Source organism: Pseudophryne corroboree, chromosome 8, assembly GCF_028390025.1.
Source record: "Pseudophryne corroboree isolate aPseCor3 chromosome 8, aPseCor3.hap2, whole genome shotgun sequence".
NCBI classification, from domain to species: domain Eukaryota; kingdom Metazoa; phylum Chordata; class Amphibia; order Anura; family Myobatrachidae; genus Pseudophryne; species Pseudophryne corroboree.
In genome coordinates this window covers 61,105,059-61,132,747 of record NC_086451.1, presented here as the reverse complement: position 1 = coordinate 61,132,747, position 27,689 = coordinate 61,105,059, and the positions used below count along the sequence as shown (strand labels likewise).

At 46.5% G+C, this 27,689-nt stretch overlaps 1 long non-coding RNA gene across 5 annotated transcripts in view; it reads right to left on the bottom strand.

Moving 5' to 3' along the window:
* The window catches only part of LOC134947490 (uncharacterized), a 162,646-nt gene that overhangs the window by 50,134 nt on the left and 84,823 nt on the right, over positions 1–27,689 (bottom strand). For 3 of the 5 annotated variants that reach the window (XR_010182577.1, XR_010182578.1, XR_010182580.1), the window contains exons 2-4: positions 25,507–25,556; positions 24,762–24,865; positions 20,172–20,227 (exon numbers count right to left, since the gene is read on the bottom strand). This is a non-coding gene — a long non-coding RNA (uncharacterized LOC134947490). Of the gene's footprint in view, positions 1–20,171; positions 20,228–23,063; positions 23,180–24,761; positions 24,866–25,506; positions 25,557–27,689 lie in introns of all 5 variants that reach the window. The other 2 variants (XR_010182579.1, XR_010182581.1) reach the window with 1 other exon arrangement.

The window sequence follows — 27,689 nt, the reverse complement described above, 5'->3', positions numbered from 1 at the left end:
GGTGAAAATACCAAAAAAATCAGCTCTTCGGTGTGGAAGTATTTCAACAGAAATGCGGACAACAGGTGTCAAGCCGTGTGTTGCCTTTGTCAAGCTGTAATAAGTAGGGGTAAGGACGTTAACCACCTCGGAACATCCTCCCTTATACGTCACCTGCAGCGCATTCATAATAAGTCAGTGACAAGTTCAAAAACTTTGGGTGACAGCGGAAGCAGTCCACTGACCAGTAAATCCCTTCCTCTTGTAACCAAGCTCACGCAAACCACCCCACCAACTCCCTCAGTGTCAATTTCCTCCTCACCCAGGAATGCCAATAGTCCTGCAGGCCATGTCACTGGCAATTCTGACGAGTCCTCTCCTGCCTGGGATTCCTCCGATGCATCCTTGAGTGTAATGCCTACTGCTGCTGGCGCTGCTGTTGTTGCTGCTGGGAGTCGATGGTCATCCCAGAGGGGAAGTCGTAAGCCCACTTGTACTACTTCCAGTAAGCACTTGACTGTCCAACAGTCCTTTGCGAGGAAGATGAAATATCACAGCAGTCATCCTGCTGCAAAGCGGATAACTGAGGCCTTGACAACTATGTTGGTGTTAGACGTGCGTCCGGTATCCGCCGTTAGTTCACAGGGAACTAGACAATTTCTTGAGGTAGTGTGCCCCCGTTACCAAATACCATCTAGGTTCCACTTCTCTAGGCAGGCGATACCGAGAATGTACACGGACGTCAGAAAAAGACTCACCAGTGTCCTAAAAAATGCAGTTGTACCCAATGTCCACTTAACCACGGACATGTGGACAAGTGGAGCAGGGCAGGGTCAGGACTATATGACTGTGACAGCCCACTGGGTAGATGTATGGACTCCCGCCGCAAGAACAGCAGCGGCGGCACCAGTAGCAGCATCTCGCAAACGCCAACTCTTTCCTAGGCAGGCTACGCTTTGTATCACCGCTTTCCAGAATACGCACACAGCTGAAAACCTCTTACGGCAACTGAGGAAGATCATCGCGGAATGGCTTACCCCAATTGGACTCTCCTGTGTATTTGTGGCATCGGACAACGCCAGCAATATTGTGTGTGCATTAAATATGGACAAATTCCAGCACGTCCCATGTTTTGCACATACCTTGAATTTGGTGGTGCAGAATTTTTTAAAAAACGACAGGGGTGTGCAAGAGATGCTGTTGGTGGCCAGAAGAATTGCGGGACACTTTCGGCGTACAGGCACCACGTACAGAAGACTGGAGCACCACCAAAAACAACTGAACCTGCCCTGCCATCATCTGAAGCAAGAAGTGGTAACGAGGTGGAATTCAACCCTCTATATGCTTCAGAGGTTGGAGGAGCAGCAAAAGGCCATTCAAGCCTATACAATTCAGCACGATATAGGAGGTGGAATGCACCTGTCTCAAGCGCAGTGGAGAATGATTTTAACATTGTGCAAGGTTCTGATGCCCTTTGAACTTGCCACACGTGAAGTCAGTTCAGACACTGCCAGCCTGAGTCAGGTCATTCCCCTCATCAGGCTTTTGCAGAAGAAGCTGGAGACATTGAAGGAGGAGCTAACACAGAGCGATTCCGCTAGGCATGTGGGACTTGTGGATGGAGCCCTTAATTCGCTTAACAAGGATTCACGGGTGGTCAATCTGTTGAAATCAGAGCACTACATTTTGGCCACCATGCTCGATCCTAGATTTAAAGCCTACCTTGGATCTCTCTTTCCGGCAGACACAAGTCTGCTGGGGTTCAAAGACCTGCTGGTGAGAAAATTGTCAAGTCAAGCGGAACGCGACCTGTCAACATCTCCTCCTTCACATTCTCCCGCAACTGGGGGTGCGAGGAAAAGGCTCAGAATTCCGAGCCCACCCGCTGGCGGTGATGCAGGGCAGTCTGGAGCGACTGCTGATGCTGACATCTGGTCCGGACTGAAGGACCTGACAACGATTACGGACATGTCGTCTACTGTCACTGCATATGATTCTCTCACCATTGAAAGAATGGTGGAGGATTATATGAGTGACCGCATCCAAGTAGGCACGTCACACAGTCCGTACTTATACTGGCAGGAAAAAGAGGCAATTTGGAGGCCCTTGCACAAACTGGCTTTATTCTACCTAAGTTGCCCTCCCACAAGTGTGTACTCCGAAAGAGTGTTTAGTGCCGCCGCTCACCTTGTCAGCAATCGGCGTACGAGGTTACATCCAGAAAATGTGGAGAAGATGATGTTCATTAAAATGAATTATAATCAATTCCTCCGTGGAGACATTGACCAGCAGCAATTGCCTCCACAAAGTACACAGGGAGCTGAGATGGTGGATTCCAGTGGGGACGAATTGATAATCTGTGAGGAGGGGGATGTACACGGTGATATATCGGAGGATGATGATGAGGTGGGCATCTTGCCTCTGTAGAGCCAGTTTGTGCAAGGAGAGATTAATTGCTTCTTTTTAGGTGGGGGTCCAAACCAACCCGTCATTTCAGTCACAGTCGTGTGGCAGACCCTGTCACTGAAATGATGGGTTGGTTAAAGTGTGCATGTCCTGTTTATACAACATAAGGGTGGGTGGGAGGGCCCAAGGACAATTCCATCTTGCACCTCTTTTTTCTTTAATTTTTCTTTGCGTCATGTGCTGTTTGGGGAGTATTTTTTGGAAGGGCCATCCTGCGTGACACTGCAGTGCCACTCCTAGATGGGCCAGGTGTTTGTGTCGGCCACTAGGGTCGCTTATCTTACTCACACAGCTACCTCATTGCGCCTCTTTTTTTCTTTGCGTCATGTGCTGTTTGGGGAGGGTTTTTTGGAAGGGACATCCTGCGTGACACTGCAGTGCCACTCCTAGATGGGCCCGGTGTTTGTGTCGGCCACTAGGGTCGCTTATCTTACTCACACAGCTACCTCATTGCGCCTCTTTTTTTCTTTGCGTCATGTGCTGTTTGGGGAGGGTTTTTTGGAAGGGACATCCTGCGTGACACTGCAGTGCCACTCCTAGATGGGCCCGGTGTTTGTGTCGGCCACTAGGGTCGCTTATCTTACTCACACAGCTACCTCATTGCGCCTCTTTTTTTCTTCTTTGCGTCATGTGCTGTTTGGGGAGTGTTTTTTGGAAGGGCCATCTTGCGTGACACTGCAGTGCCACTCCTAGATGGGCCAGGTGTTTGTGTCGGCCACTAGGTTCGCTTAGCTTACTCACACAGCTACCTCATTGCGCCTCTTTTTTTCTTCTTTGCGTCATGTGCTGTTTGGGGAGTGTTTTTTGGAAGGGCCATCCTGCGTGACACTGCAGTGCCACTCCTAGATGGGCCAGGTGTTTGTGTCGGCCACTAGGGTCGCTTAGCTTACTCACACAGCTACCTCATTGCGCCTCTTTTTTTCTTCTTTGCGTCATGTGCTGTTTGGGGAGTGTTTTTTGGAAGGGCCATCCTGCGTGACACTGCAGTGACACTCCTAGATGGGCCAGGTGTTTGTGTCGGCCACTAGGGTCGCTTAGCTTACTCACACAGCTACCTCATTGCGCCTCTTTTTTTCTTCTTTGCGTCATGTGCTGTTTGGGGAGTGTTTTTTGGAAGGGCCATCCTGCGTGACACTGCAGTGCCACTCCTAGATGGGCCAGGTGTTTGTGTCGGCCACTAGGGTCGCTTAGCTTACTCACACAGCTACCTCATTGCGCCTCTTTTTTTCTTCTTTGCGTCATGTGCTGTTTGGGGAGTGTTTTTTGGAAGGGCCATCCTGCGTGACACTGCAGTGCCACTCCTAGATGGGCCAGGTGTTTGTGTCGGCCACTAGGGTCGCTTAGCTTACTCACACAGCTACCTCATTGCGCCTCTTTTTTTCTTCTTTGCGTCATGTGCTGTTTGGGGAGTGTTTTTTGGAAGGGCCATCCTGCGTGACACTGCAGTGCCACTCCTAGATGGGCCAGGTGTTTGTGTCGGCCACTAGGGTCGCTTAGCTTAGTCATCCAGCGACCTCGGTGCAAATTTTAGGACTAAAAATAATATTGTGAGGTATTCAGAATAGACTGAAAATGAGTGGAAATTATGGTTTTTGAGGTTAATAATACTTTGGTATCAAAATGACCCCCAAATTCTATGATTTAAGCTGTTTTTTAGGGTCTTTTGAAAAAAACACCCGAATCCAAAACACACCCGAATCCGACAAAAAAAATTCGGTGAGGTTTTGCCAAAACGCGGTCGAACCCAAAACACGGCCGCGGAACCGAACCCAAAACCAAAACACAAAACCCGAAAAATTTCAAGTGCACATCTCTAATTTTTCCGGCTCTCCCGCTGATATCCTGAAAATATCCTGCTAGAGGCTGTTTTCTCCCCCCAAACACCTTGTGTTTCTGCTGGATCCTCTCCCGCTGCTGCGGAGCTCCTTGGAGTGTTGAAATCTCAGGATCTCCACGTGTGCGTCCTAGAAATCGGCCGGCCGGCCCGGCCTCAGCACGGAGTCCCAGTGCCTCTGTTTCTGGTTCCAGCGGCTGCAGTGCGGTGTGCGATACTCACCTGTTACTATCTCCCATTCTTCGGCTGTGTCTCCGGGGATCCTCCGTGCATCTTCTGCCATCTGTCTCGCTCCCGGCGCTTGCGGGTGTGTGAGACGCAGACGGCTGCCATTTTGCTGCTGACTTCTCCTCTGACGGCCCTCTGGATATCACTGCTGCTCTGCACATTCTGATGGTGAGAGTGACGCCGGCTGCCTGTGTCTCTTTGCTCCTGTTTAGCAGGTCTGGTGGTGTGTCAGCCGCCGCCATTTTGCCTCTGGAGGTTTATACCTAATGCCCTGAGATTCATAGAATTTTTTTGTCGGCAGATAAGAACCACTTGGCCCATCTAGTCTGCTGTCTGTACCATTTGTGGCCTTTCCAGCTGGTGCTCGGATTTGTCTATTGTGTCCACTCTCCTGTCTTGGCGTCTACGTGCCTTTACAATGGCTGGCTTTTTGCAGCACATACTCCAGGCTATTCATGCCTCTACTGAGAGACTTGTTATTCAGCTTACCAAAATGGTGGATGTATCCCCCAGCTCCATGGTTGCCTTCACTGCGCTTCCTGCATCGAAATATTCTCCAGCTGTCTCCTGTTCCGACACTGTGGATTCTATTGTACAGGATGCTGATCCAATCCCTGTATGCCCTGATTCTCCTGCAGTCCAGCCAAAGGCCCGTTTGGATTTTCTGTCATCCTCCGTTGGAATTGCTCCTAATATCCTCTGTTGTCTACCTTCTAACTGCCTCGACTATGCTGTGTCCTTTACAATTATTGGTTTTATTTCTCCTGCTGCTATGTTGACACCGTGTAACGTCACATACTATGGCTGGATGGAGCTAACGGTTCCCTCTCCTAAAATTCATCCTCTATCTCTTAGGTTCGCGCCAGGTCTGGAAGATTTGACATTTGCATTCTCTGGACATTCCTCTACTGATTGTTGTCTGTGCTGGACCAGGTTTATCCTTTTCGGCTTATCCTATCAGGGTGCTGAGCCTTGGCCGGACTAATGTAACACTGTGTCACCATTTCCTGCTAAGCTTTGATGGTGGGGATGGTTTCCAACTCCTTGTATTTTATTTTTTTATTTTTCATACGACTGTGCTACAGTGATGTTTTATGTGTAGCGGGAGGGTTGGGTCTCTGATTTGGTTGAATCTCCTCCTATCTATGCTATGTATACGTTTATATACTGCTCAGTACGCTATACGGGAGGAAAGCTATATTCCTCTGCGGGAGAGCTGGATTTAGCCTAGCTTAAGGTCATTAGTTTATTGCTCCTATTAGTTTTGAATGGGGGGGGGGTTGCTAGATAGTGTAGTTAGAGAGGGGGATGGGGGTTTAGGGATCCAAGTATACCTGAGTTGGGGGTAGGCTATACAGGGTGGGGGGTTATAGGGGTGGTTTGTTTTTGTGGGTTTTGTTTTCTTTTTGTGGCTGTTTGGCAGACGTTTTATATCCTATTGGATTATACTTAACGATAGATGTGTCTCTACGGTGTATGGGACTAGGCACTCCCCATTTTATTCTGTGGATAAATTATGTGGGCCCACATGGCGCCTGTGGGCCTCTGCGTACAATGGTGTGGGGAGTCAATCTACTTATGCTGAATCGTATGTCATGTGTCCTCTTGATTTGCAGCTTTTTGATATATATTCTATATTCTGCCACGTATACCTGCACTTGCTACAGCATTTTCAATTTGTTCTGTATTTGTATTTCTACAAAATTTTAAATCTCAATAAAAAGTGATTGAATTTAAAAAAAATAATAATAATAATGAAATATTATTATTATTATTATTATTATTCAGTCTCTCCTAGTGGGTGGTACAGTGCTGCTGATATCCCTGGAAAATCATATTAGAGGACAGAAATATATTGACCAGTTATTTTTTAGTAGTATGTTGTGTTTAAGTGATGCGTGAATTCTACCACCCATCCATTAAAGACTTGTATCCCATAGGACATAAAACTGTACATTTGGTGTAGTTTTCTTCTATGATCTCCATGTGGAAAAAGATAGAGACAGAGAGAATAGATAGAGGGAGGGAGGGAGGAAAAAGAGAGAGAAGAGGGGAGACAAGAGAGAGAGAGAGAGAGAGAGAGAGAGGGCAGGGTGCCAATCACTTTCAGTAAAGCCTAGGCCTGTCTCGGACTTCCTGTTTTAGCAGTGGCCAGAAACATAATCTCTGTTAGGGGCCCTACTCACTTGGCGATGTGCCGCCGAGGTGCCCGACGGCCGATACGGCCGACGAGCGACCCGGCGGCGGGGGGGCAGTGACGGGGGGAGTGAAGTTCCTTCACTTCCCCCGTCACCCGGCTGCATTGAAGTGCAGGCAAATATGGACGAGATCGTCCATATTGGCCTGCATGCACAGCCGACGGGAGACCAGCGATGAACGAGCGCGGGGACGCGCATCGTTCATCGCTTAAGTCTCCACACTGAAAGATATGAACGAGTTCTCGTTCATTTATGAACGAGATCGTTCATATCTTTCAGAATATCGCCAAGTGTGTAGGGCCTATTAGTGTGTAAATGTGACAAATTTATTTTACTGTTACAGTGTCTGGTGAGAGAGCCTAATCCTTCTCAGAGTAATCCTTCCTCTGAGTCGGTACTAAGAATATGCATTCGGAGGGTGGGCCAGACATCACTGGCCAGCCCAGAGTTTAGAAACTTAGTAGAGGGCTAGAATTGGGAAGGATATCACCGTAACATATCCAGTGATCATGGCCATATTGCTGAGTACCATTCTGTTGGTTGCTTCTCCCCAGACTTCACAGAGCCACAGCCAGACATTGAGGTGGATTAAGCATCTGCCCTTATCCAACTATTTGGAGACAAGAACCTCCAACTAAGTCCAAAAAGAAAGCACCTCCCTGTACCCAGAACACCATGCATTGGAGACCATATTAAGCATAAAAGACTAGGGCACTTCAAAAGTTCTTGAAGACTTGGGGCCTAATTCAGATCTGATCGCAGCAGCAAATCTGTTAACAGAGCCAGAAGTCAGAAGACGCGTGAGTATTATTACCGGGGATCTGCAGAGGGACCTCCAGTCATCGTCACGGCTCAAGGTACTGCGCAGCGAGCGGGAATGCTGCGCGGACATGCTATCCATACACAGCGCACAGCAGGGTGCAGGGGGCGGCGCCCTGGGCAGCATGAAAACCTACTGTGACTGGCAAAAAGGTAGCATATTGGGACGTGGCACAATCCTACACCCCCACCTGTATAAATATTACCTCATGTTTGCTGAGGAAAAACGCGCCATTGCAAGGGGCGGGGCTTCTTCCTCAGGCAGCCAGAACACTGCTCAGCGCCATTTTCTTCCAGCAAAAAGCAAGGGAAGAAACGCTGATCCTCAATTTATGATTTTAGTATCAGAGTGCAAAAAGGGGGGGGAAAGTGTATATTATGGTATTATAACCTATTATTGACAATATATATAGAGCGGAAAGTCTCTGTGTACAAAGTACACGACACAGGGATTTTTGTTTAAGCGTTGAGTTGTGGACTGGCAATGTTTTTCTGTGTCCCTCTGACAGATTTTACTGTGGGTCTGTCCCCTATAAGCCCCGGAGTGTCTGTGCTGTGATTGTGCACGTGTGTGACATGTCTGAGGCAGGGAGCTCTTCCTCTGTGGGAGCCATGTTAGGGACACAGAGTTGTAATGTGACACCAAGAGCCTGACTGGGTGAAAGATTTACGTGATAGTGTGAATCATATCAGTAAGAGATTGGATAAGTCTGAGTCTCAGGCAGAAAACTGAAAATAATCTGTTGAAGATGTGATTTTTAATAGTTCTGCCTTTCATCCACAGGGGACCCCTCTGGGTCACATAAACTTTTGCACAAGTAGTATGAACTGATACCGACACGGACGCTGATTCCTGTGTCGACACTAGTGATTCCAGGGGAATAGGTCCTTAAGTTAGCGAAAAACATTCAAAACATGTTTTAGCTATAAAGGAGGTGTTAGAAGTTACGGGACCCCCTCCTTTACCACAGGAGCAGGTTTACTTTAGTAAAGAAGTAATGTAACTTTCCCTCCACCTCATAACCTGAACAGTCTCTTGGAGGGAGTCTGGTTTAACCCGAAAATAAATTTCAGATTCCCAAAAGAAGTCAGGCAGCTTAGCTTTTTCCATGCAGGGGACAGGAAAAGGTGGGAGTCACCCCCCATTTTAGAAAGTGCCCTGTCATGGTTAAAGGAAAAAGGTGTTTTCTCCCTGCGCCTGGGCCGGCTTAACTTAAGGAGCCGGCAGACCGCAAATTGGAGTCTACGTTGTAATCTATTGATGTGGCCAATGGGACACTACTCAGGCCTACCATTGCCTGTGCGTGGGTGAGTAGTGCTATTGAAAAGTGGTCAGAAAACTTGTCATTAGACATTGACACAATAGATAGAGACGAGATACTCCTAACGTTAGGTCATATCAAAGACGCTGCTGCGTACATGCTAGAAACCATGAAAGATATTGGTCCCTTGGGATCAAGAGCCGCTACCATGGCAATCTGAGCACGGAGGGCGTTGTGGATTCGCCAATGGAAGGCTGACGCAGATTCCAAAAGGAATATGGAGGTTCTCCCGTATTAAGGTGAGTCCTTATTTGGAGATGGGCTGGATGCTTTAGTTTCTGCGACTACCGCAGGTAAGTCGACATTCTTGCCTATTGCTTCTGCGCCGGCGAAAAAGACACATCACTCTCAGATGCAGTCATTTTGGCCCAAAAATTACAAAAAAGGGTAAAGGTTCCCCTCTCTTTGTGGGTAAAGAAAGGGGAAAGGGAAATAAAGTCCACAGCGTCTCCAGGATCACAGAAGCAGAAATCAACCTCTGCTCCTGCCAAATCTTCAGCATGACGCTGGGGCTCCCTTGAGGGAGTCCGCTTAGGTAGGGCTACGTCTGAAACTCTTCAGTCAGTTCTGGGTTCAATCTGGCCTAGACCCGTGGGTCATACAAATAGAGTCCCACGGGTACAAACTGGAGTTTCAAGACATTTCCCCAGGCCGTATTTTCAAAATCGACCTTACCAGCTTCTATCCCAGACAGGAAAGTGGTGGCAGCAGCAATACAAAAATTGTGTCAGGATCAAGTGTTTGTCCTGGTTCCCTTGTTACAACAAGGAGGAGGGTTAATTGCAACCCTATTCGTGGTTCCGAAGCCGGACGGCTCAGTCATACCGATTCTAAACCTGTATACTCTGAATCTCTACCTGCAAAGGTTCTAGTTCAAGATGGAATCCCTGAGGGCAGTGGTTTCCAGTCTGGAGGAGGGGGAATTCAGGGTGTCAGTAGACATAAAAGATGCTTACTTTCACGTTCACATTTATCCTCCACATCAAACTTATCTGAGATTCGCAATACAGAATTGTCATTACCAATTTCAGACGTTGCCGTTCGGACCTTCCACGGCACCGAGGGTTTTCACCAAGGTGATGGCAGGAGATGATGGTCCTCCTTCGACAACAAGGAGTCAATATAATTCCTAACCTGAAAGATCTCCCGATAAAAGCGAGATCCAGGGAAAACTTGGTGCAGAACATAGCACTCTCCCTGACAGTACTTCAGCATCACGGCTGGATCATAAGTTTTCCAAAGTTACAATTGGAACCAACGAAAAGATTGTCCTTTCTGGGGATGATACTGGACACAGAAGTACAGAGGGTATTTCATCCAGTAGAAAAGGCTCTGGAAATCCAGAGAATGGTCAAACAAATTCTGAAACCAACAAGAGTGTCGATTCATCAATGCATTCGGGTGTTGGGGAAGATGGTAGCAGCCTACGAGGCCATACAATTTGGCCGATTCCATGCCAGAGGATTCCAGTGGGACCTGTGGGACAAGTGGTCCGGATCCCACCTACACATGCACCGGAAGATAATCCTGTCACCCAAAAGCCAGAATTCCACTCCTGTGGTGGCTACACAGTTCTCACCTACTAGTGGGACGCAGGTTCGGGATTCAGGACTGGGTCCTAGTAACCACGGATGCAAGTCTCCGAGGCTGGGGTGCAGTCACACAGGGAGAAAGCTTCCAAGGAAGATGGTCAAGTCAGGAAACCTGTCTTCACATAAACGTTTTGGAGTTGAGAGCCATTTACAACGGCCTTCTACAAGCGGGGCATCTTCTTCAAGATCAACCCGTACAGATCCAGTCGGACAATGTAACAGCAGTCGCGTACAAAAACCGTCAGGGTGGAACGAAAAGCAGAGCGGCGATGGCAGAGGTGACAAAGATCCTCCTCTGGGCAGAAAGACATGCAAGTGCTCTGTCGGCAATTTTCAATCCGGGAGCGGACAACTGGGAAGCAGACTTCCTCAGCAGACAAAATCTCCATCCAGGAGAATGGGGCCTCCACCAAGAAGTCTTCGCAGAGGTGTCAGGTCTTTGGGGAGTTCCTCAAGTAGACATGATGGCATCTCGTCTCAACAAGAAGCTTCGGAGATATTGTTCCAGGTCGAGAGACCCTCAAGCAATAGCAGTGGATGCACTGGTGACCCAGTGGGTGTTTCGGTCAGTGTATGTCTTTCCTCCACTTCCACTAATTCCAAAAGTGCTCAAGATCATAAGGAGAACAAGGGTTCGAGCGATCCTCATTGTCCCAGACTGGCCAAGGAGAGCTTGGTATCCAGATCTTCAGGAGTTGCTCATAGAAGATCCTCGGCCTCTTCCTCTTCGCGAGGACCTGCTGCAGCAGGGGCCGTGCATGTATCAAGGCTTACAGCGGCTACATTCGACGGCATGGCCGTTGAGCACCGGATCCTAGCCCGAAAGGGTATTCCCAAAGAAGTCATTCCCACTCTGATTCAGGCCAGGAAAGGAGTAACGTGTAAACATTACCACCGTATTTGGAGAAAATATGTGTCCTGGTGTGAATCCAAGAAGGCTCCTACGGAAGACTTTCAGTTAAGATGTTTTCTCCATTTTCTGCAGGCAGGTGTGGATACGGGCCTAAGATTGGGTTCAATCAAGGTCCAGATTTCGGCTTTGTCCGTTTTCTTTCAGAAACATTTGGCCTCCCTTCCAGAGGTTCAGACGTTTGTGAAAGGGGTTCTGCACATCCAACCTCCATTTGTGCCTCCAGTGGCACCATGGGATATTAATGTGGTGTTGCAGTTCCTTCAATCGGATTAGTTTGAACCTCTACAGGAGATAGAGTTGAAGTTTCTCACTTGGAAAGTGGTCATGCTGTTGGCCTTGGCATCCGCAAGGAGAGTGTCTGAGTTAGGGGCCTTGTCTCACAAGAGTCCTTACTTGATCTTCCATGAAGAAAGGGCTGAGTTAAGAACTCGTCAGCAATTTCTTCCGAAGGTGGTTTCTTCTTTCCATATAAATCAACCTATTGTGGTGCCAGTGGCTACTGACACCTTCGCTGCGTCAAAGTCTCTGGATGTGGTCAGAGTTTTGAAAATTTATATTGCAAGAACAGCTCGGATACGGAAATCAGAGGCTCTGTTTGTCCTGTATGCTCCCAACAAGATTGGGTGTCCTGCTTCTAAGCAGACCATTGCGCGCTGGATCAGAGGTACGATTCAGCACGCTCATTCCACGGCAGGATTGCCGATACCGAATTCGGTGACTGTCCATTCTACTAGAAAGGTGGGCTCATCCTGGGCGGCTGCCCGGGGGTTCTCGTTTTACAAGTTTGACACCTTGGCCGATGAGGACCTCAAGTTTGGTCAATCGGTGCTGCAGGGTCATCTGCACTCTCCTGCCCATACTGGAGCTTTGGTATAACCCCATGGCACTGAAGTGGACCCCAGCATCCTCTAGGACGTATGAGAAAACAGGATTTTAATACCTACCTGTAAATCCTTTTCTCCTAGTCCGTAGAGGATGCTGGGCACCCAGCCCAGTGCGTACTTTACCAGCAGTTGTTATTTTGTTAAGTTTTCAGCACGGTTGCTGTAATGTTCATGCTTGTTGGCATGAGTTTTGTTGAATACCATGTTGTGCGGCATGGTTGAAATGTGAGCTGGTAGGAATCTCACCGTTAATTTAAAAGTAAATCCTTTTCTCAAAATGTCCGTCTCCCTGGGCACAGTTCCTATACTGAGGTCTGGAGGAGGGGCATAGAGGGAGGAGCCAGTTCACACTCTAGAAAAGTCTTAAAGTGCCCAAGGCTCCTGCGGAACCGTCTATACCCCATGGTACTGAAGTGGACCCCAGTATCCTCTACGGACTAGGAGAAAAGGATTTACCGGTAGGTATAAAATCCTGTTTTGCCCTGCACAGAAACAAAATAACCCACTCAAATCTAACTGTCTGCAAGTGTTACATCTGCCCCACCTGCAGTAAACATGGTTTTGCCCAACTGCTAACAAATTTGCTGCTGCAATCAACTCTGAATTACCCCCCAATGTGCACTGCAGGTGGGGCAGATATAACATGTGCAGAGAGAGTTAGATTTGGGTGGGTGTGTTTCAAACTGAAATCTAAATTGCAGTGTAAAAAATAAAGCAGCCAGTATTTACCCTGTACGGAAACAAAATAACCCACCCAAATCTAACTCTCTCTGCACATGTTACATCTGCCTCATCTGCGGTACAACATGGTTTTGCCTATTAGCTAATAAATTTGCTGCTGCGATCAGGTCTGAATTAGGCCCTTGGTCAAGAGGCTTGGCTGAGAGTTTCAGTTCCCAGTACACTGCATAGGAGCATGAGGGCAGATTGTGAGCCAATAATCTGTGACAGTGGAGCAGAATAATTCTCCGACACATGGACCTGGTGCAGACAGGACTGGCTGGGGGATAATTTTTGGACCAGTAGTCTTTGTAGCCTCCATCTTTATTTCCATTACAAAGCTGAAGCATACATCAGTTTAGAAGCAAGGTAAACCAGTGTTGCCCTGTAATTTACAGATTTTATAATAAAAGATGGGGTTCACAAGATAAATCTTTGTAGGGCCACAGCTGGCTTACATGTCATCAGATCAACACTACAATCTTACTTTTGAGCTACTGTATCTGTGGGAATAAGAATATGTGATTTCAATTATTTCAGGACATCCCTTATGACTTTTATGTTTGATATTCTCTTCAGTCAGTTTTAGAAGATTCATTGTTTGCAATGTAAGATGTGTGTTTTATAAATTGGTTGTGTAAGTCTGTGAAGATGTCTTTGGTGCCTCACTGGAAGTCCTCAGGAATGTAAACCAGTGTTGCCCAAGTGATGACACGCAAAGTGACATTACCTCCACTCTCTCTGCACCATGCCATCGTCATCTGGACGTGTGGGCGCTGGACACCTGTAGGCTTGTATGGCACCAACAGTGGCTCTTCCTCTGAATACACTGACATCTGGTGACATTTAGGACCAATGAGCAATCACTGAATCCTGATTGACAGGTCTCCGTGCAGCAAGTTTGCCGGCAGTTCAGTAATCTTTCCTACGGGGGGGTCTCTGTGCAATTAGGTGATTGAGAGTAGCTGAGGAGGTCTCTGGGAAACTGGCGGATGGTGTTGTGGAATCAATGTTAAACAAATTGCTGCCAATTATTATGACTATTATTAATAGTAATAAGTACTTGGGAGGTCTCAGTGCAACAGGTGAATGGAAGTTTGGTAAATGGGGAACTCTGTGGGAAAGTTTGCCGTCCACTGTAGGTTTATATACAATTGGTGGTTTACACTGGAGGATGTATTTTCTGTAATACATGGTGTGAAAAATGGGGCAGGAGTTTTCTGCAATATGTGGAACTGTGCCATCGAAGAATTGACTTCCTCGGGCTTCTCACCTGGGAGTCCAAATGTACATGCTCAGCTATTGACCAGACCATGCGCAAACCGCTGTGAATGGAGAGGTTCCTTCGTATTTCTCTCTGGAGGGTTCTTGCTGAAAGATACCCTAGGTTTCTAAAGACAACGCCATTATAGATGGCATTGCCTACTGGGCACAAGCTATGGAAAGTTCTATTGGGCACAAGCTCCGGAAGGTACACTTTGCATATGGACACATCACAGTCTTATAGAATTCTATGGGACTTGCTGTACCGCAGGCGACCAGCAGATATCGCCAATATTTGTTGCGGACCTTTTGATATATATGGATATCCACCTCCGAAAACAGCGGTTATCTGAGGTTTTATTGCATTTTTTTGGATTGATACATTTTACCAATAGTAATAATTAGCCCTGTCCTCATCACTCATGCACAGATTATGTTTTTGTAAGGATGTGCAAGGAATTTTTTTATTTTATTTATTTTTGTATACATATATATATATATATATATATATATATATTGTATATATATATAAACCTAAACATAAACCTATATATATATATATATATATGAAGTTTAGCTTTCCCTACTGTATTAGAGAGATTTTGTAGCTTAGTTGATGCCTAATAATAAATATGTTTGTTGTACATTAAATAAATGGTTTACAAGATGGACACAAGCCAGATCTTTCTGTGATGTCTACATATGGGTGTAACTGTAAACATGTTATTTTTGCATGGGACATTCAATTGTATTTTATCCCCCACGCTGTACAAGCCACATAGCCTCTGAGCTTCGTTAAAAAAGTGCTTGTGCAGTCTGGAAAATAACCGCCTACTCTGATTTTATATTGGTTGGCCTTAACTGAGAAGACTAAACTGTAAGGGGTTAACCAGTTCCTCTGTGATTGTGTCATCTCTTAGGGGACCTTTTTCTCATTCTGAGAACTGGTGCTGAAATATGTGAAAGGCGTGGGGTAGTCAGTCTACTGCTTTATTCCGAGTCTTCAGGGCAGCACAGCTGTGTGCAACGGCCTTTGCCTCGCAGATGGATGGAAAGACGGTTGCGGAGAGGATTTTTTTTGTGTGTGTCTAAAACCTAATTGTCTAATGTCTAATCCGTCAGCTAGGGGGACAGCCTGACGAGGCTACATCTAGGTAGCCTGATGAATACAACCCAGGCACTGGCTGTCTCTCTGTTGTTTGGCTCCGAGAAGACTTTGCCTTCAACCCTGCATAATTCTGCTCTCTGTGAGACGTGTTCAACCAGCAATCCTGACCTGTCTCCCGGTTTCTCGGTCAACAATCTGAATCATTCAAATCCATGTTTTCTTATTATCCTGTTCTCCTGGCTAGCATTAAATACAATAAATGTTCAGCGGCAGTATTAGTCGTTTGTAATATCTCTTAAAGGGCCTCTGTACCTAAAGGAAGACGTATATTCCAGCTGGTCTCTTCATGCATAAAAGTCCTGAGATCTGGGATCATTGGCCCTCATTCCGAGTTGTTCGCTCGCTGCTAATTTTAGCAGAATTGCTAATAGGCTAAAATCCGGCAGTTCTGTGCATGCGTATGCATCTCAGGGCGCACGCGCTAAGCAAATTTACACAAAACTATGCTATTTTACTCACAGGCGAACGAAGCTTTTCAATCGCTCTGCTGATTGACAGGAAGTGGGTGTTTCTGGGCGGAAACTGGCCGTTTTCAGGGAGTGTGCTAAAAAAAACCAGGCGTGCCAAGTAAAAACACAGGAGTGGCAGGAGAAACGGAGGAGTGGCTGGTCAGACGCTGGGCGTGTTTGTGACGTCAAACCAGGAACTAAACGGACTGAGGTGATCGCAATCTAGGAGTAGGTCTGGAGCTACTCAGAAACTGCAGGGAAATTGCGTTCGTTAGCAATTCTGCTAATATTAGCAAAATTGCTAATCTTTCGTTAGCAATTGCTAATCTTTCGTTAGAAATTCTGCTATGCTAAAATACACTCCCAGAGGGCGGCGGCTTTGTGTTTGCATTTCTGCTAACAGTAGCTAGCGAGCGAACAACTCGGAATGAGGGCCATTAGCTTTAACTGAGATGCACATATTACGTATTGAGAAGCTAGACTCCTGCAGCGCACCCGAAAAGGGGGTGTGACCTAAATGAAAGGGGGCATGGCCTCGTGGCAGTGCCGCGATCGTGAGTCACGGCCCCTTTTACCGTCACTAAATGGAGCATGACCAGCGCTCTGTGAGCCGCTTGTATGCCCCCAGTGCCTCTGTCTTCACTGAATAGATGCTGTGCACATGCGCACAGCGTCTATTCTCCGCTGCTCTGCTAAGCAAAGAAGCGAGTGCAGGAGCCTCGCAACTGCCCCCCCCCCCCACTGCGGGACACTGCGGCCCACGGTGGGACAGCAGTACAGTCCCAAAAAACCAGAACTGTCCCGCGAAAATCGGGACAGTTGGGAGTTATGTACTGTTATTATTATTATTACTATCCTTTATTTTATATGGGGCCACAAGAGATCCGCCGCGCCTAATTACAGAGTACATGAACAAATAAGAAAAACAAGAAGACAGTGGCTTTTAGTTCAATACAATATAGGACAAGTGCAGGGTATATAAACATAGATGCACCAGCAGACAGCACTGAAATAAGTATCAGGGTGACAGAAAACAGAGGGATTTGGTGCCATCAAAGTGGTTAATTCCAAGTTGATCGCAGCAGGATTTTTGTTAGCAATTGGGCAAAACCATGTGCACTGCAGGGGAGGCAGATATAACATGTGCAGAGAGAGTTAGATTTGGGTGTGGTGTGTTCAATCTGCAATCTAATTTGCAGTGTAAAAATAAAGCAGCCAGTATTTACCCTGCACAGAAATAAAATAACCCACCCAAATCTAACTCTTTCTGCACGTTATATCTGCCTCCCCTGCAGTGCACATGGTTTTGCCCAATTGCTATCAAAAATCCTGCTGCGATCAACTTGGAATTACCCCCAAAAGATGGATTGAAAAGAAGATATGTTAAGTAAGAGATGAAAAAGCACATGAGGGAAGAGGGCCCTGCTTGTGAGAGCTTACATAAAGGGGAGGGTCACACAGACAGGGGTGACACCGACGGGGTAGAAAGTGAGCGTGGGCCACAGAGGGCTTAGAATGAGAGTTGGTTGGGTTTGGTGAAGAATTGGGTCTTGAAAGCCTGTTTGAAGGTTTGTAGAGAGGTGGAGAGTCTGAGGGGGGAGTCTAAAGGGCTCCATACACTAGAACGATAAGGGACGATATATCGGGTGAAATCGGGCATTTTGGATGATTTTCCGATCCGATGCGCGTTCCCGTGAGGGTCGGATCGGCTCCCCTAGATCGTTAGTGCTGCACTAGTGACATGTCGGTTCCTGCAGGCATGGCTGGGATCGCATACGATATATCGCATGCAAAATGTACAAAATCGTATGGAATCGTATGGAACCACTCCCAGGAAACTCCCGGGAGAGTTCAAGGGAAATCGCCTCCGACTTCAGCCTCAGACATATCGTTCTAGTGTATGGGGCCCTTACAGAGAACATATACACTGCTCAAAAAAATAAAGGGAACACTAAAATAACACATCCTAGATCTGAATGAATGAAATATTCTTATTAAATACTTTGTTCTTTACATAGTTGAATGTGCCGACAACAAAATCACACAAAAATTATCAATGGAAATCAAATTTATTAACCCATGGAGGTCTGGATTTGGAGTCACCCTCAAAATTAAAGTGGAAAAACACACTACAGGCTGATCCAACTTTGATGTAATGTCCTTAAAACAAGTCAAAATGAGGCTCAGTAGTGTGTGTGGCCTCCACGTGCCTGTATGACCTCCCTACAAAGTCTGGGCATGCTCCTAATGAGGTGGCGGATGGTCTCCTGAGGGATCTCCTCCCAGACCTGGACTAAAGAATCTGCCAACTCCTGGACAGTCTGTGGTGCAACGTATCGTTGGTGGATGGAGCGAGACATGATGTCCCAGATGTGCTCAATTGGATTCAGGTCTGGGGATCGGGCGGGCCAGTCCATAGCATCAATGCCTTCGTCTTGCAGGAACTGCTGACACACTCCAGCCACATGAGGTCTAGCATTGTCTTGCATTAGGAGGAACCCAGGGCCAACCGCACCAGCATATGGTCTCACAAGGGGTCTGAGGAACTCATCTCGGTACCTAAGGGCAGTCAGGCTACCTCTGGCGAGCACATGGAGGGCTGTGCGGCCCCTCAAAGAAATGCCACCCCACACCATTACTGACCCACTGCCAAACCGGTCATGCTGGAGGATGTTGCAGGCAGCAGAACGTTCTCCTTGGCGTCTCCAGACTCTGTCACGTCTGTCACATGTGCTCAGTGAGAACCTGTTTCATCTGTGAAGAGCACAGGGCGCCAGTGGCGAATTTGCCAATCTTGGTGTTCTCTGGCAAATGCCAAATGTCCTGCACGGTGTTGGGCTGTAAGCACAACCCCCACCTGTGGATGTCGGGCCCTCATACCACCCTCATGGAGTCTGTTTCTGATCGTTTGAGTAGACACATGCACATTTGTGGCTTGCTGGAGGTCATTTTGCAGGGCTCTGGCAGTGCTCCTCCTGTTCCTCCTTGCACAAAGGCGGAGGTAGCGGTCCTGCTGCTGGGTTGTTGCCCTCCTACGGCCTCCTCCACGTCTCCTGATGTACTGGCCTGTCTCCTGGTAGCGCCTCCATGCTCTGGACACTACGCTGACAGACACAGCAAACCTTCTTGCCACAGCTCGCATTGATCTGCAATCCTGGATGAGCTGCACTACCTGAGCCACTTGTGTGGGTTGTAGGGAGGTCATACAGGCACGTGGAGGCCACACACACTACTGAGCCTCATTATGACTTGTTTTAAGGACATTACATCAAAGTTGGATCAGCCTGTAGTGTGTTTTTCCACTTTAATTATAAGGGTGACTCCAAATCCAGACCTCCATGGGTTAATAAATTTGATTTTTATTGATAATTTTTGTGTGATTTTGTTGTCAGCACATTCAACTATGTAAAGAACAAAGTATTTAATAAGAATATTTCATTCATTCAGATCTAGGATGTGTTATTTTAGTGTTCCCTTTATTTTTTTGAGCAGTGTAGTTACTCACACCAGCCCCTGCACCAGTGGCTCTTACAACCTATATTATCTTTACCATGGATACGCAGACCCACTAAGGTCATAAAAAAAAAAAAAAGCCAATTAACCTACCAATATGTTTTTTGGAGGATTATGGGAGGAAACGCACGCAAATATTGAAAGAACATCACCAACCTCTTCACCAATAGGACCATGCTTGGCATTTACTCTATGATCCAAGAGCTGTGAGGCAGTTAGGCTAGCCATTGTGCCACCATGCTGCATGATAAAATGCTAATAAATTAGTGTAGGAACAGCCTTATATGCTTATGGATGACAGTGGTGTTATTTTGTATAAGGGAAACTGCATCTTACATACACGAGTTCCTGCTGCATGGCCCAAAATTCTTATTGACCTAATGGCAGGGGCATAGATTATTCTGGCTATAGTTTCACTCACATCAGACGTTCCCTCACAGATTTCAGATTTGTGTTTCCCATTTAACTAGCACCATCCAGTGTGAGTCCTGGGCTGATCGTTGCAGGTATTCCTGTCACAAACGAACCCACCCCAATTAGTGTTATGTTAATTTCGCCCTCCTTCGCTGAGCAAGTGTTAACACTACTGGAATCTGCAGGTGAGAAGTTCTCACCTATGGCTACACACTTGCAGCGGAGGGAATAGTCATTCTGTGACCCGGCGCGTCTACTAAAGTGTCACCCTTCTCACCCATAAAGGTGCCCACCACATATGTAACAGTTCTGTGGATTATCATCATAGGCTGTTTTCACAAATGACCTTTTCAATGAATAATTTATACACACACAGAAAAATCCGTATTATTATACTGAGCACCCGAACCTGGCTGATGGTATTTATATTCTGTTAGGATTTCTCGATCTTCCACGCATCTTGCACTATGGGAGACAAATATAGGCACTTTAATTGTTACTTGCTCTACGGACAAAGTAGAATTCAGTTATTCAGAAATTTACAGCAGGACAATTAACATTTACTATTTTAATCAATTATGTAGCTTTTGCTGGCTCCAAAAATCTGGTGCCTTCATTCCGATACCATCATTATTGTTTTTTGCTTGTTTGTTGGGTTATGCAGCATTATTCCAAGTTTTGTCTGTGCCTGGTCTTGAAGGTGAGGATAAGCAAAAACAGTAGGCGCTATTGGGACACAAGTGGACAGTGCAGGCAGAATGTGTAGAAGGTGTAGTCTAGGCGGAGGGTTGGTTTTGCGAAAGCAATTGAAGTTTTTTGTGTGGGTGGGGGCAGTTTGATCAGGTGTAGCAGGAAGATCCAGTGGTGAGAAGCAGCAACAGAAAAATCTATGAAATGGGAGTGAACATTTGCAGGGAGGAGAAACATTGGGGGTCAGTCCGAGTTGATCGCTCACTAGCTAGTTTTAGCAGCCGTGCAAACGCTATTCCGCCGCCCACTGGGGAGTGTATGTTAGCTTAGCAGAAGTGCGAACGCTTGTGCAGACGAGCTCTGCAAAAACAGTTTGTGCAGTTTCAGAGTAGCTCTGAATCTACTCAGCGCTTGCGATCACTTCAGCCTATTTGTGTCTGGATTTGACGTCATACACCCGCCCAGCGAACGCCCAGCCACGCCTGCGTTTTTTCAGACACGCCTGCATATTTCCAAACACTCCCTGAAAATGGTCAGTTGACACCCAGAAACGCCCCCTTCCTGTCAATCTTCTTGCGGCTGTCAGTGCGAAGAAAAACTTTGCTGCAACCTGTGCACAACCACAAAGGGCTTTGTACCCGTACGGCGCGCGTGCGCATTGCGGCCCATACGCATGCGCAGAAATGCCCATTTTTAGCCTGATTGCTGCGCTGCCAACAACGGCAGCTAGCGATCAACTCGGAATGACCCCCATTGAGGGTCATTCCGAGTTGATCACTAGCTGCTGTTGTTTGCTGCGTAGCGATCAGTAAAAAAAGGCTAATCTGCGCATGTGTATGCACCGCAATGCGCACGTGCGACGTACGGGTACAAAGAGCATAGTGGTTTTGCACAGGTTCTAGCGACGCATTCAGTCGCACAGCCGATCGCAAAGAGATTGACAGAAAGAGGGCGTTTCTGGGTGTCAACTGACCATTTTCTGGGAGTGTTTGGAAAAACGCTGGCGTGTCCAGGCGTTTGCTGGGCGGGTATCTGACGTAATTACCGTGTCACTCGTTGCAGCAATCATCGCACAGGATAAGTAACTACAGGGCTGGTCTTGTTTTGCACAAAAAGATTTTGCAGGCGCTCTGCTGCACAGGCGTTCGCACTCCTGCAAAGCAAAAATACACTCCCAGTGGGCGGCGACTATGCGTTTGCACGGCTGCTAAAAACTGCTAGCGAGCGATCAACTCGGAATGACCCCCATTAGCCTGAAAACTCTTGATCCCGCCTGCATTTTTCCAGACACTCCCTGTAAATGGTCAGTTACCACCCACAAAGGGCTTCTTCCTGTCAATCTCCTTGCGAACCCCCGTGCAAATGGATTTTTCGCACCATCCCGTCGCAGGACAACAATGCCCGTTGCAGCCATGCGACGCGCCGGCGCAGTGCTGTGCATAGGCATGCGCAGTTCGGATCTGATCGCACGCTGTGCGAAAAAGCACAGCAGCGAGCAGATCTGAATGACCCCCTTGGTAGGTAAGTTTGAGTATCTGCAGTTGAATTCTGGAGGGTATGCCGAACCAGTGAAGGGATTAACAGACTTGACCTAGTTGATGAAGGGGGTCATTCCGAGTTGTTCGCTCGGTAAAAATCTTCGCATCGCAGCGATTTTCCGCTTAATGCGCAATGTCCGCACTGCGACTGCGCCAAGTAAATTTGCTATGCACTTAGGAATTTTACTCACGGCATTTTCATCGTTCTGGCGATCGTAATGTGATTGACAGGAAATGGGTGTTACTGGGCGGAAACAGGCCGTTTTATGGGCGTGTGGGAAAAAACGCTACCGTTTCCGGAAAAAACGCAGGAGTGGCCGGAGAAACGGAGGAGTGTCTGGGCGAACGCTGGGTGTGTTTGTGACGTCAAACCAGGAACGACAAGCACTGAAATGATCGCAGATGCCGAGTAAGTCTGAAGCTACTCAGAAACTGCTACGAGGTGTGTAATCGCAATATTGCGAATACTTCGTTCGCAATTTTAAGATGCTAAGATTCACTCCCAGTAGGCGGCGGCTTAGCATGAGCAAATCTGCTAAAATCCACTTGCGAGCGAACAATTCGGAATGACCCCCGAAGAGCAGAGGGTAAGGTAGATTAGCTTTGTCACAGACTTCCATAGGTCAGGGACACTGACTGTAGAAATGAGATGGGAAAACCATCTGGAAGGAGGTTACAGCAAACAATGCGGGGGAGAGTGAGAGAATGGACAAGGGTTTTGGTGACATCCTGAATAAGAGAAGAGAGTATTCTGACAGTGTTTATATTATTAGATCATTTCATTACATAATCTCTTGAAGAGCTCCCACACCGTTCCTACGGCACATTGACAGCACCTCCCCAAATTTAATTGCCCCCCATAGTGTACATGATAGCAGCATTGGACTACTTAAGGATGGTGATGCCATGGTAGATCAGGAGAAAGGTGCACTCCACAGAAATTAAGCTTCATGTTTTAAATAAACAGATTGATCTCTAACCAAACTAATATATATTTTACAATTTGGGCGATCTTCAACTTTAAATTCTTATTGAAATCAGGCCGAGGAAGGGGTTGAGTTTGTAAAACCTACCATATGTGCTGAGAAAGAGTGCTAGGGTATGGTAGATCCAATCATCAAACAACCAGATCTGTGGCCTGCTTGGCCACATCATCCATGAGAGCCAGAGCTTGGAGACCTACTAGAAACTGACCACATCCATCATTAGAAAAAAAACAGTTTTATCGCTGCATATTAATAAATAGGACCCTGTCTATGAAGATGTTGTAAAACTATGATTTGAAAATGGATGTTTAAAGGGTATATGTTCAAGATACCAGGTGTCGGGATTCCGGCAGCCAAAATACTGACGCCAGAATCCTGACACCCATCAGAACACTGATGTCAGAATCCAGAAAAGGTCAGGATCCTGACGCCGGAATCCTGACACCCATCAGAACACTGATGTTGGAATCCAGAAAAGGTCAGGATCCTGACGCCGGAATCCTGACAGCCACAATCCCAAAGGGAAGTATAGCCACATGGGTTATGGTTTGCCTGCGTGAGGATTACGTTTAGGCTGCGGTAGGGTTAGGCTGCAGGAAGGGGGAGTTAGGGTTAGGCACCACTAGGGGAGGGGTTAGGTTTGCCACGAAGGGGGAGGGTTAGGGTTAGACTGTGGGAAGGGGGGGATTAGGATTAGGCACTAGGGGGGAGGTTAGCGTTAGGCACAAAGGTAGGGGGGGTAGGATTAGGCTGTGGTAAGGGAGGGTTAGGGGGGTAGTTTGAATACTTACCTCACCCCTGTCGGGATCTTGACCATCGGGATGCCAGCATTGGTAATGTGACCGCTGGCATCCCATACCCATCCCATTTAAAGAATCTTTATAATTATAGTCTGACAATATCCTTTAATTATAGGAGCCAAATATGAATGGTGGTTCTTTCATTTCACCCTGCTCACCATATAACTGTAAAATGAGTCTATGACATATGTGAATTGTGCTGGAAACATGCAATATGACACTTCACCTTTAATCAAGTTGGATATTTGAGGGTAAAATTAGATTCATTCTTTTACGTTCCACTTTTATCGGACAAGTTCAACCATCACCTGCCTCCATGACTTGTCCACAAAGGAGGCAGCGTTGTCCACAAGAATCAAGAGCCAACCCATGCAAATGATGATGCTACAAACAGATGGCTTCATGTTTTCAGTTTGTTGTTGCAATTAGCATCGCAGGAACAACCATAAAATAACAGCCTAGGATGTAAATATTGGTTTCCCGTATACAACATATATACTACAATGCTGCTGTTTCCAGGGTAACTGTTATGATATGGCTACATGCTGAAGTGTCTAAAGACATAATGTGTTGTTGAAGTTAGAAACAGCCTTTGTGGCCTCGATCTGCTGTGAGAAATGTGTTTCCCAAGCAGAATACGCAGCAGAGACGGTGATACGCAAAGCGTCTCCATTACTGGAGGTGTGTGTAGTCTAGATAATGTAGAGTTTGACCAAGTAGCTCTTGTTTCATTTATGTATGACGGAGGAGCTGGATGTGCTAAACTGCATGATGCCTGGATGCTATAGGGGGATGCGGTCAGGATCATGGCAGTCAGATTGTCGATAGCCGCATCCCGGCGGTAAGAACAGGGGTTAGTATTAGGGTTAGGGATAGGCACTAGGGGGGTGGTTACAGTTATGCTGCGAGAAGGACACACAAACACACACACATGGACGGATAGGCTTAGGCTGCGGGAGTGGATGGTTAGGGTTAAAATACTTACCAGGATCACAGCTCGTCTACAAAATTATAATTCGCTAGTTATTTGGAATTTGGTGAAAAGTGGGGACAACACTGCTGATTTCATATACAGTAGTTCACATTGGCCTGTAAATGGAAAGAAAATGGATATATTGTGGTTATCACGCACAAATACAGACGTGCATGACCACGTTATCTCCTCCACCTTCCTTGTACTTTCTTTATTCTCTTCCTGTGGGTTCTTGTGTATTATATCTCTGCTAAGGGTCAGACTGGCACACAGGGGTACAGGGGAAATGCCCTGTGGACCCTACTATCTATGGGACCTACCCCCCTCCACTAGGGATCAGGTTCTAGGCTGTGCACTCAAATTATACATTATTACTCTATTGGGGAGTCAGTTACCTGGTGGAGCAGGACCTTGGATGAACATGGGTGTTTAGATCATTTCTATGGAAACTATACCAAGATATATGCCAATAAAAGTGGGCATTCTGGACACACCCCTGAAGTAGCCATGTATTAGCCATGTTCTCTGCAGACTGTGTCCTCTCTAATGGTTGACCAAGCATTTGTAGTGGCTGGCCACACACCCTCTGGAGGCTGGTCACACCCCTAAGCATGGGCCCCTACTACTGCATTCCCCCAGTTGGCCTTTCAAACCCCAGTCCCACACTGCATCTGGCTGATATGTTGGGCTGAAACTGGACAGGCAAAGAAAAGCTTCCCAGGAAGACATGGTGTGGTGAGATAATAAAAGTACTTACCTCTCTGAGAGTCCAGTGGGTTTCTGGCCCCAGTCCATCCCTCCAGGTCTCTGAAGCAAGAATAAGAAGGTGTGAAATCGCCAACAAATATTGTATAACTTTATGCAGTACAAAGCTTTATTAGTCATCCCGCTTGCACGAGCATGATGTAATGGTTCTTTCAAGGGGTGTAGTATGGCTGACCGGCGGTCAGGAGACTGCCAGTCAGCTTACCAACGCCGGGATCCCGGCGGGGAGGGGCGAGTGCAGCAAGCCCCTTGCGGGCTCGCTGCGCTCGCCACGCTACGGGCTCGGTGGCGAGCTACGGTCGCCACGGGTTCTATTCCCACTCTATGGGTGTCGTGGACAACCATGAGTGGAAATAGTCCCTCTTGGTCGGCATGCCGACCATCGGGATAGTGAGGGGTCGGGATGGTGGAGGAGGTCATGTGACTGTCGGTCTCCCGACCACCGGTCACATGAATATCACCCCTTTCAAGGGGTCTGCATTCTTCAATAAGCCAAGTGACACTACATGAAAGTGTTTTGCGGAACCAATGGCTGTTATGAAGGGGAAACTAGAAACGTTGGTGTAGTTAATTAGTTTAATGTGGCAGTAACAAAGCAAAATACAAATAAATAACAAAAATATTTAATTCCTATGTAAGTGCAAAGTTCGCAAGTAACATTTTTATAAAAGTGGTTGTTCTCATTTCACTGGGTACTTGTATAGAGTGGTCATTTAAAAGAGAACTAGTAATTATAATACAAGGGTTAATGTGACTTGATAAACATTATATAAAATGCATTCTGCTGGGTTGTAGTAGAACTATAATTGCTTGATGTAGTATGGACTATAGATAAATGGACGAAAACATTTACAATTAGTATCTTTTCTACATTTAAATGAGCAATGAAATATCCAGATATCATCTATATGTGTGACCTATATCTAATTTCACTGTCACATCATTCTATGTGAGATATATATATACATCCGTGGAACTCCCCATTAATGAAGGGTCTCCAGTGCCGATAATTTCACCTAAAAAGCTCATACCAGTATCATAGTGATAATAATATATCATGTGAATGAACTAGACTTAATTCACTGATTAAACACCTATAAACATATGAAATTGCCTCAATACTCTTCTATAATGATGCATGCAGATCTATTTCCGCCATAACTAATACCCATTTGTTCTACTTCACAAATCCAAACCAAACTGACCTAATATTTCTGTCACTATTAGGAAATTTCCATCTTCATGACAAACATTAAATCTATTGGGAAAATCAAGGTGAAGTTGGCAAAATAATAATTTCACAAACATTACCATTTACATGTTGCCCAACAATGACTGTACACAGTATACCATAAGCAGCCCGCATAATTTATACCAGAACAGTGAATCCACACAATATAACAGTACAGTGACGCAGGAGAATATACAGACCAGCTTCTGTGGTGGCCAGAGTACAGCACAGAATCCATTCTGTGGTGGGTAGTGTACACAACAGCCCCCAGTATCTGGTGGTTAAGATACATTGGGGCAGATGTATTAGGAGAAGGCATGAGGAAGTGATAAACCAGTGATATGTGCAAGGTGATAAACGCACCAGCCAATCAGCTCCTAACTGTTAATTTATATATTGAAGCTGATTGGCTGGTGCATTTATCACCATTCACTTATCACTGGTTTATTACTTCCTTATGCCTTCTCCAGGTTAATACATCTGCCCCAATGATCTCTGTGCTTCAGTGTGTGCGTGCGTGCGTGTGTGTGTGTGTGTATTACACCTGGTAAAACCCTGGAGATTAATGCTGCATTTTAATGCCTGTCCTACTGTCCGGAACTTTAATTTTCTAACATCCATAATTCCAACAACCTTGCCCGAGTACTAGCAGTCCTTACCCTGTGGCCTTGTGCCGTCTGTCTTTGTATTTATCCGGGTCCGCAATATATTGGTTTCCCTGTTCCACTGATGTAGCTTTGCTGTGCTGTTACAAAGGCTTGGGACATCTGAGTACACAGCGACATTCCTAAAGGAAAAGTTAGCCGCCATTGCACACCTTGACAAGCAACGTGATTCTCCATGAGTGGTCTACATGACAGGTCCCCCCCCCCTCTTTCCCGTGTGTTTTTCCTGCTTCCATGATCTAGTTGTGTCTATGTTATGTTCTCATATTGACACATGGA